Source organism: Tursiops truncatus, chromosome 8 (genome assembly GCF_011762595.2).
Source record: "Tursiops truncatus isolate mTurTru1 chromosome 8, mTurTru1.mat.Y, whole genome shotgun sequence".
Classification (NCBI taxonomy): domain Eukaryota; kingdom Metazoa; phylum Chordata; class Mammalia; order Artiodactyla; family Delphinidae; genus Tursiops; species Tursiops truncatus.
In genome coordinates this window covers 93694809-93704988 of record NC_047041.1, presented here as the reverse complement: position 1 = coordinate 93704988, position 10180 = coordinate 93694809, and positions in this window count along the sequence as shown.

Sequence of the window (10180 nt, the reverse complement as noted above, 5' to 3'; positions counted from 1 at the left end):
CCGGAGCCTGTGCTCTGCAACGGGAGAGGCCACAACAGTGAGAGGCCCGCGTACCGCAAAAAAAATAAAGGAGAAGAGGAGGATCAGGTAGCCTTAGGAGAAAAACCCAGGGAATATGATATTGCAGAAGCAAGAGAAGAGCGCTTCAAAGAAGTGTAGTAGACTGGGCCATTTTTCTCGAGAAGTTAGTGAGATGAAGATTGAGAGATGCTATGACTAAACAGGCATTGCCATTAGCTAGAGCAGCTTCATTGGGGTGGTGGGAGGAGACCGGTTTAGAGTGAGTTGAGGGGTGAGGGTGATGGTGAGCAAATGGAGACAAACAGCACAGACAGGCCTTCCAAGAAGTTGCCCTTGAAGAAATGAGAAGGATACTGGAGGAAGGACGTTAATGTTTTTTTCCTCTCTCTCTCTCTCTCTTTCTCTTAAGATTGGAGAGACGTACGCTTGTTTAAATTTTGATGATGATGAAATAAAATTCATATTTTAAGGCAAGGTAAGAAAAATTTTAATGAATTTTTTTCTCCCCACTTGGGCCTTCTTCCTCCCAGCTAGTGTGCATTGTGCGTCTGCGTTAGGCATTAAGCACACCTCCCCGAAGGCAGAAATAGCTGCTCAACAATAAAGTTCAGTTTTTCTTCTTCTGGCACCAGCTGTGTGACTCTTCAGAAGATAACATTACTTACCTATGACCTTATTAATATTATTAGGTATATTACTTGCATTCTGCCTATTGTACAAGATTAGTGTTTCATGCATTACCAAATACATGACTGAACCTCTGATAAAAATAATAATGACTAGGCAACTTGAAACAATTGGCCAAGTATATAGTCCTATAAGGTCAGTGATCGTAATGTGTAACTCTAGATATGGGACCAAGCAAGAAGAGGGAACCATGACCGACTAGTAAGACAGGTGGTCTAGAGGCTTTTGGCTACGGTCAATAGGGCCTAGTCCAGTAATAGCCCATTGAGCAGCCTCTCAATGAAATCCTTGCCTGACCTGGGTGTGAGCATTCCTAGCTCTGTGGGACAAATTGGTCACAATCTGTGGGACAGATTGGTCACAACATGCCACCCAAACCTTGGTCGAAATTAAGACTGAAGAGGAGGGGATTGTAAAAGAGTGTTTCCCACCATCAAGTCGTACAAGAATCAAGTTATAGCCACTGCAGTCACTGACCTACAATACACCCTGGAAGGAATTCAGGGCAAAGGTCAGGATGAGGCATTCTGTGCTCTGGGAAAACTGGCGGAATTGGCCCTCAGATAGCTAGATATTTTCATGAGAAAATTTTATGAACACAGTTTCTTAGATCTTCCCATACTTAGAAAAGCACTAAAACCATTAGCTGTGATATCTGTTCTTCACAACTAGCAGTAACCTTCTACCAAGATGTGCGCTTGACTGCATGTATCCCCTTCACCGAAATCACGTATATACTGGCCTCCCCACTTACCTCTTTGGAACAGCCCTCAGAGCTTTCTCAAAGACTGTCTCCCGGGCTGTAATCCTCAGGTTGGCTCAAATAAATGTTTCCGTTTCTTTCTAAGGTTGACAGTTGATTCGTTTTTTTGCTGACAATGAGAAGGAACCAGGAACTTTAGGTGGTGATGATCACATGGCCAACCTGACCCACTCGCAAGAGTAGTTTATGAGGCAGGATGAGAGGAGAAGGGGGTACGCAGAGCACAAGTGGAGGGGCTGATCTCAGGCAGTAACCGGGAAAGGAAGATGGAGGCAGCAGGCACGTGGAGATTTGTAGGATTTGTGCTGTTGAGCAAGCTACGCGTTTCATAAAGCCAGAAGGTACTACTGACTGCAAGGTCATCCTAATTTTGAATGGTAACTGTGACTATTAAGGAAAGAGTGCTTCTTTCTAATTCGCACAAAGTGGCCACAGCAGCCATGGGTAGTGGGAGTTGAGGACTGAAAGTTGAGGTACTTCTGGTCTCAGGGTGTGTGTTCACCTGGGAAAAGGAGGTGAGATCACTGAAGGAAGAGAATGGAGTCTCTGAGAGGTTTGGGGACACTGGAGAAGGTGTGGGTAGTTGCTGAAGTCAGGGGAAGCAGATTATAGCCATGCAGATCCCAGACAAGTGACGTCTGTATGGGCAATGGATGAAATCACCAATGTTCACATTATCTCATTTTCTTGAGGCACTTCTAGCAAAGAGACTTAGCTTTTTGCTAGTGGTGTAACGTCTTGGCAGGCGGGTTGGGATGGTCTAAACCTTGCTAATCATCTTGTCTCCTACTGCAAGCTTGTTTTCCATTTCTTTTGAAGGACACTGAGATGCTGCCCCTATTTCACAGGGAAATGTTTTTGTGAAAGTGGAACCATAGACCAGCTTTTTAAGAATGCATCAGGACTTCTGCTTCAAGGAAGATGGAGTAGATGTACTTTCCCCTCTTTCTCCCATGAAGTACAACTAGGAACCCTGGACATTATATATCAAACAAGTATAAGAAGACTCTGAAATGTGGAAAGAAGACACAGTGACTAGGAACCATGAGACCCAACAAGCAGCATGGGGACAAGGTACCTGGGTTTTTTTGTTTTGTTTTGTTTTGCCTCCATATGGTAGAATTTGAGCTGAAGAAACCAGTGGCCCAGAAATGCTAAGGGATTCAGACCAAGAATAAAGCCTCAACAAAAGCCTGCTCTCTCTAACTAAAGGACCAGGAAAGGGACAGCCTGGCAAGAAGGAAAAACTTTTGACAGTAACTGCTCTACTCCAGCCAAACACCATACATGAAACAAACAAAAAACAGTGCCCTCTCACCCATGCCTGCTCACCCAGGCATACCTTGGCAATACCGCAGGTTTGGTTCCAGACTACTGCAATAAAGTTTGCATTGCAATAAAATGAGTCACAACTTTTTTGGCTTCCCAGTGCATATAAAAGTTATGTTTACACTATACTGTAATCTGTTAAGTGTGCAATAGCATTATGTCTTAAAAAAGGTGTACATACCTTAATTTAAAAATACTTTATGGCTGGTCTTTCCCCTTCTCAGAAGAATGTGGACAGTAATAGCTCTAAGAATCCCAAAGAAGGAGAAAACAGGAATACCACAAGGAACAACATTTAAGAGAAGTGGATATTTAGGTGCTGACCTTACTTCTTACCTCCTCTGCATGTGGGTCTAGGTGATGTAAGGGGGAAAGTTAATTGGCAAAATATATTGAGTTTGAACTGGAAAAAAAAAACTTTATTGCTAAAAAATGCTAACCATGATCTGACAACACAGGGTTGCCACAAACCTTCAATTTTTAAAAAAATGCAGTATCTGAAGTGCAGTAAAGTGAAGTACAGTAAAACAAGGCATGCCTGTGTCTAAATGTATGTAGAGGAAATGTTTAAGAAAATTATATTATAAATGAGAGAGGGTAAAGGGAATCAGAGGATGATAAGTTTACTCCACTTAAACAGATAAAACTATAACACTAGTTGAATCTAATATTATGTAAATATAAAGTTTAATACCTAAAGCAACCACTAAAAGAGCTATACAGAGAGACATCAAAAATACTATAGAAAAATCAAAATGGAATTATTCTTAAAAGTTCAGGTAACTCACTAAAAGGCAGGAAAAAGAAACAGAAATTAAAAACAAAGAACAAACAAAAACTGGCAAATAAAAACGATATGTTAAGCCCTAACATATCAATGATTAAATTGAATGTAAATGGTCTAAATTTACATTTAAATCTACCAACGAAAACATAGATTGCAGCATGGGTTAAAGAACATGACCTAACTCTATGTTGTCTGTAAGAAACTCACTTCAAATATAACAATACAGGCAGATTGAAAGTAAAATGATGGGAAAATATATATCATGCAAACAATCAAAAGGAAGCAGGAGTGGCTGTATTAACATCAGATGAAGTAGATTTCAGAGCAAAGAGAATGACCAGAGATAGAGCAGAAGATGGCAAAAGGTCAATCCACCCAGAAGACACTGCAATCCTAAATGTGCGTGCATCAAACAACAGAGCTACAAAATATATTCAACAAGAGCTGAAATGAGAAATAGACAAATGCCAAAAGAGAAACAGACAAATGCACAATTAAAGACTTCCTGTCAACAATCAATAGGACAACTGGGATCTAATCAGCATTTATGGAACGCTCCAGCCAACAACAGCAGAATGCACATTTTTTTCAAATGCCCATGGGAAATATATCGAAATAGACCATATCCTGGCTGTAAAACACACTCCAACCAATTTTTTTTTTTTTGCGGTACACTGGCCTCCCACTGCTGTGGCCTCCCCAGTTGCGGAGCACAGGCTCCGGACACGCAGGCTCAGCGGCCACGGCTCACGGGCCCAGCCGCTCCGCGGCATGTGGGATCCTCCCGGACCGGGGCACGAACCCGCGTCCCCTGCATCAGCAGGCGGACTCCCAACCACTGCGCCACCAGGGAAGCGCTCCAACCAATTTTTAAACATTAAAAATCATTCAGAGTGTGTTCTCTGACCACAAAGGAATCAAACTAGAGATCAGTAACTGAAAGATGACAGCAAAATCTCCAAACACTTAAAAGTAGGCAACACACTTCTAAATAACATGAGTCAAAGAGGAAGTCTCAAGGGAAACAAAAGAATGTATTACACTAAAGGAAAATGAAAATACACATATCAAAATATGTGGGACAGAGTGAAACAGTGTTGAAAGAAATTTATAGTTCTAAATGCAAACATTAGAAAAGAGGAAAACTCTCCAATTAATAACCTAAGCTCTCCCCTCAAGAACCTAGAAAAGGAAGAGAAAAATAAGCCCAACACAAGCAGAAGGGAGGAAATAATAAAGAGCAAAAATCAGTAAAATAGAGAACAGAAAAACAATAGAGAAAAGCAACTAAAGAAAGAACCGGTTCTTTGAGAAGATTTTTTAAAATGAACAAACCTCTAGCAAGACTTACAGAGAGAGAGGGAGAGGAGATACAAATTACCAATATAGGAATGAAACAGAATATTACTACAGCTTCTGCAGACATAAAAAAGATAATAAGGGAACACTACAAACAACTTTACAGGCATACATTTGATAACTTAAATGAAATGGACCAATTCCTCAAAAAATGCGAACTACCGCAACTCACGCAATATAAAATAGATCATTTGAATGCTCTGTAACTATTTAAAAAGTTGAATTTGTAATTTTAAATCTCCCAACAATGAAATCTCCAGGCCCAAATGATTTCACTGGAGAATTCTATTAAGTATTTAAAGAATAACTCACACCAATTCTATACAATCTTTTCTAGAAAATAGAAGAGGCGGGAATACTTCTCTGTTCTTCTTATGAATCTAACATTGCTCTAATACAAAAACCATACAAATAAAAAAGAACACCACAGACCAACATCCCTCATGAATACACACACACACAGATCCTTCACAAAATATTAGCAAATAGAATTCAGCAATATATAAGGAGAATTATGTGCCATGACCAGAGGGGTTTATTCTAAGGATGTAAGGCTGGTTCAATATTGTAAAATCAATGTAATTCAACATATTGCCATGCTAAAAAAGAAAACTCACATGATCACACCAATTAATGCAGAAAAAGCATTTGAAAAAAATTCAACAACCATTCATGGAAAAAAGCTTCAGAAAAATAGAAATGGAGGGAAACTTCAACTTGATAAGGGGCATCTACAAAACCCAAGAGCTAGCATTATATGTAACAGTAAAACACTGAATGCTTTCCTTCTGAGGTCAGAACAAGGCAAGGATGTCCACTCTTACCCTTCTTATTCAACATAATGCTGGAAGTTCTAACCAGTGTAATAAGGCACAAAAAGAAAATAAAAGGTGCACAGATCAGAAAGGAAGAAATAAAACTGTCACTATTTGCAGATGAAATGATTGTCTACATAGAAAATCCCAAGGAACCTACAAGGAAAAAACCCCCCAAATTTCATAGAACTAATAAGTGAGGTTCTGCAAAGTCAAATGAAACATACAAAAATCAATTATAAAAAAAAATCAATTATACTTCTATATACTAGCAACGAACACTTGGACATTAAAATTAGAAATACAATACCACTTATAATCACTCAAAAATATGAAATAGATATAAATCTAATAAAACTTGGAGGATTTCTATGTTAAAAACTACAGAATGTTGACGAAAGAAATCAAAGATCTAAATAAGTGGAAAGACATAGCATGTTCATGGATTGGAAGACTCAACATACCTAAGACATCAGTTCTCCCCTAAATTGATATACAACTTAAACAGTTCTTACCAAAATCCCAGACAGGTTTTTTGTACATATGAACAAGCTTATTCTAAAAATTATATGGAAGAACAAACTAGAATAGCTAAAACAATTTCGGAAAAAGAAGAATAAAGTGGGGAAAATCAGTCTACTTGATTTCAAGACCACACTGTCAAAACAAAGTGGTGCTGTCAGAGGGAAAGACACAGAGTTCAATGGAACAGAATAAAAAACCCAGAAATAGACCTACACAAATGTGCTCAACTGATTTCGGAGAAAGGTACAAAAGTAAATCAATGGAAGGATAGCCTTTCTAATGAATAGTGCTGGAGTCATCGGTCGTCCACAGGAAACGAACAAATGAATAAAAACAAAACAAGACCCCTAAACCCTCAATTTAAGTCTTACACACAAAAAATTAACTCAGAATGGATTACAAACCTAAATGTAAAACATAAAACTATAAAACATTTAGGGAAAAAAAAAGGAGAAAATCTTCAGGATCTAGAGCTAAGCAAAGAGTTCTTAGATTTGATACCAAAAGCATGATCTATGAAAAGATAAATTGAACTTCATCAAAATTAAAAACTTTTGCTCTGCAAAAGACCTTGTGAAGTGGATAAAAAGACAAGCTACAGACTGGAAGAAATTATCTGCAAACTATATATGTGATAAAGAACTAGTATCTAGAATAAAGAACTCTCAGAAGTGAACAGTAAAAAAAAAAAAAAAAAATTCAACTAGAAAATGGGCAAAAGACATGAGACATTTCACCAAAGAGGATACACCAAAGAGCACATGCAAAAAATTCAACATCATTAACCATTAGGGACACGCGAATTAAAACCACAGTGAGATAGGGCTACGCCACAGTCAAGATTTTTTATCATGAAAATCTCAGTCTGATGAGTTCAGCACTATTTATCAGAGGAAAATATTTGAAAATGAAAGAATTTTTGGATTATATAGTTCTTTGCAGGTTCAGGTTTGAATTTCTTGTTTGAGACGCTGAATTAGATGTGGAAGCTTTCAAGAGGCATTTTATAGGACCCCTTAACCAAATTCATTTCACCAACTGCCTAAATTTTTACAAACATTCCAAGTGTCCTCTAATTATAATCGCTGAAGGCAAGAGAACACTGCTTTCTTTGTTCAACCTATTTATTAATAAATTAACAAAATGTTGAGGCAAGTATTATTATTACCATTTTACAGATGGAGAAACTGAGGTTTACCACGATTCAACCAGAGCTGACCTAAGTCAAAGTTGGAGCTTCAAAAAGTGACCACAGGGCCCCTTAAAGGGCAGGGAGATTTCCCTCTGGGCTGCCTTAGTTGTGCTTCCTTGTGCTGCCAGGGGCGGCCCTCTTCCAGGTTGTTTGCTCTTCTGCACCTCTCTGGTTTGCCTGGCTCTCTCAGATTGGGTCATGCTTCTCCTTGCCCTGTCCAACTTTGTGCCAGAGCCGGAGCCCAGCCCCTGCTCCCTGCCTTGCTCCTTTGACTTGGTTCTTCCTGGTCTAATCAATCTCGCCTCTTCTTGTCCTGATAGGGGTTCTTGACCTCTTTTGTGCCAGGGATCCCTTTGTCCATGTGGCAAAGCTCATTAGCACTTCAGAATCATACTTTTAAATGCTTTTGATACCTAAGATGACAGTTATACTGAAGTACTATTATCAAACTCTTTTTGAAAATTGTGGTAGAATAGTATGTATGCTTCTTTATTAATAGCTTAAATAACAAGTTTTAGCATTGGGTTTTGTTTTTAACATCTTTATTGGAGTATAATTGCTTTCCAATGCTGTGTTAGTTTCTGCTTTATAACAAAGTGAATCAGCTATACATATACATATATCCCCATATCTCCTCCCTCTTGCGTCTCCCTCCCACCCTCCCTATCCCACCCCTCTAGGCGGTCACAAAGCACCGAGCAGATCTCCCTGTGCTATGTGGCTGCTTCCCACTAGCTATCTGTTTTACACTTGGTAATGTATATATGTCCATGCCACTCACTTCGTCCCAGCTTACCCTTCCCCCTCCCCATGTCCTCAAGTCCATTCTCTACGTCTGCATCTTTATTCCTGTCCTAGCAGTGGGTTTTCTAACCAGTTTTGAAGGGCAGATGAGCAGAAACTTAATTTCAAGCTATCTGCAGTAACTATAATATGATAGCAAAATATCTGTGGTTTCTATGGAAGACAGTAGAGACTGATAATATTACTATGCTTTGTCGCCTACTTTGCGCCAAATTTCAGTTAGAAGTTAGTGAACCTCAATATATCTTCCCCCATCCACGTTCACAGACCCTCTGTATCCCCTTCACGACCATGTTAGGGGCCTGTGGATCCCAGAATAAGAGGCCCTGAGAGCAGAGCCGTGGAGCAGAGGAGCAGGTTTTGCAGGCAGAGAGAAAGCTGATCCCAGAGCCCCAGTTTTAAGTTCACGACAATCATCCCTCCATTTCCCTGATCAAGAGCTACAGCGGAGCTTCACACACTGCTTGACATTCCGAGGAACTTCAAAGTCAGCTGCCTGGCAAGAACAACTTTTAACTCTTAGATTCAGGGCAGAGTGTGATATCAAAGTCCTAAGCAAAAGCTTTGCAAATTTCCAGTTTTCAGTGATCTGGTCTAATTCCGTGGGGCATTTATTACAGACGTATTTTTTTCCAAAGAAAATTATTTTATGGTTTAATGGGAAAGTAACCACCCAGCCTACTGCCTGCTGCTTCCACCAAAGCCCCTGGCAGAGCCCCTCTGGTTCCTGGCCTCCAAGAATGCCCTGCAGTTTGCGGGGAGCACACAGGCTCTACTTTAAAAAGATCAGGCCCCGTGTTTTGTCATTTGTGAAACTCTCAGTTTCCCTGTGGCTCAATTAACTGCTGGCAATTCCTTCCAGCGCACCAGGGCCCAAGACCCTCTTCTCTCTGCCTCATTATTTTATATATTTTGAAAAGCTGGCTTTTTAAGTTAAAGATCAATTTTACGGCCTTTTTGGTGGGGACGAGGGAAGAATACTTGCTCTTGGTAGGAAAATTGGAAAACACAGTTCAGAAAAAAAAAATCCTCCAACATGGTTATATCCATTTATATCCCATCAGCAATATGTGAGAATTTTAGTTCCTCCTTTTTGTCAGAATTTGGTGTCTTCTGTCCCTTTCATTTTAGCCATTATGTTGACATTTGCATTTCATGTGTTTATTGCTCATTTGGCATCCTCTTTTTTTTTTAAGTACCTCTTCAAATCTCTAACACATTTTTCTGTTGCTTTGTATTCCTTTCTCTTGTTGATTTGCAGGAATTTTTTATAAATCCTGGATAGATAACAATACAATAATATTCCATTGTCAGGTATATGAATTGCAAGTATCTTCCAAATATATGGTTTGCCTTCTCACTCCCTTAACAGTGTCTTAGTGAACAAAAGCTCTTAATTGAAAAAAATCCAGTTTTTGTTTTTTTTTTTCCTTTGTGATTGTTGCTGCTGTTAGGAATTTTTTTTTTTTTTTGCGGTACGCAGGCCTCTCACTGCTGGGGCCCCTCCCGCTGCGGAGCACAGGCTCCGGACGCGCAGGCCCAGCGGCCACGGCTCACAGGACCAGCCGCTCCGCGGCACGTGGGATCCTCCCGGATAGGGGCATGAACCCGTGTCCCCTGCAACGGCAGGCGGACTCTCAACCACTGCGCCACCAGGGAAGCCCCCGGAATTTTTAAGAATGCATTTGGGCAGCCTCACTGAAATTAAGATGTGTTGATGCAGGGTTTGGCCTGCTTAACCTGTCCTATGTAGGACTTAGGAACACAGGAGAGGCCTATGTGTTGCTAGGAAAGCATGGTCTTTAGAGCAGTATTACCCAAGGAAAATATAATGCAAGCCACGTGGGTCATTTAAATTTTTCTAGTAGCCACGCTTAAGAAAAGTAAAAAAGCAAACA